Raw genomic sequence first — 1033 nt, 5'->3', positions numbered from 1 at the left:
TTGTTCATTCATTCATCTATTTTTTTACTAGCTCCCACATATAAGTGAGGACATGTGGTATATCTTTCTGTGCCTGGCTTATTTCACTTAACATAATTTTCTCTAAGTTCATCCATGTTGCTGTGAATGGCAGTATTTCATTCTTTTTTATGGCAGAGTAGAATTCCATTGCATACACATAATTTTCTCTAAGTTCATCCATGTTGCTGTGAATAGCAGTATTTCATTCTTTTTTATGGCAGAGTAGAATTCCATTGCATAAATATACCACATTTTCCTTATCCAGTCATCCGATGATGGGCATTTAGGTTGGTTCCAACTCTTGGCTGTTCTAAATAGAGCTGCAATAAACATGGGTGTACAGGTATCCCTTTGACATGATGATTTCCATTCCTTTGGGTATATACCCAGCAGCGGGATTTGCTGAATCACATGGCAGTTCTATCTGTAGTTGTTTGAGGAACCTCCATAACATTTTCCATAATGGCTGCACCATTTTACAGTCCCATCAACAGTGTAGGGGGTTCCCCTTTCTCTGCATTCTTGTCAGCATTTGTTATTCTCTTTTTTATAATGGCCAGTCTAACTGGAGTGAGATGATATCTCAGTGTGGTTTTAATTTGCATTTCCCTGATACTGAGTGATATTGAGCATTTTTTCATGTGTCTGTTGGCCGTTTGTATATCTTTGAGAAATGCCTATTCAGCTCCTTTCCCCAGTTTTTAATAATGTTACTCTTTTTTTTTTTTTTACTATTGTATGAGTTCCTTTATATTCTGGATATTAATCCTTTGTTGGATGCATATTTTGAAAATATTTTCTCCCACTCCGTTTGTAGTCTTTTTGCTCTGTTAATTGTTTTATTTTCTGTGAAGAAGCTTTTCAGTTTGATATAATCTCACTTGTTTATTTTCTCTTTTGTTGCCTGTGATTTTGGGGTCATATTCACAAAGTCTGTGCCCAGTCCTACTTCCTGAAGAGTTTTCCCTATGTTTTCTTTTAGGAGTTTTGTAGTTTCAGGTCTTATATTTTA

The sequence above is a fragment of the Galeopterus variegatus genome, unplaced genomic scaffold, assembly GCF_000696425.1.
Source record: "Galeopterus variegatus unplaced genomic scaffold, G_variegatus-3.0.2 Scaffold570, whole genome shotgun sequence".
NCBI lineage: Eukaryota > Metazoa > Chordata > Mammalia > Dermoptera > Cynocephalidae > Galeopterus > Galeopterus variegatus.
The sequence above is the reverse complement of the archived record's forward strand: the minus strand, read 5'-3'. Positions refer to the sequence as shown.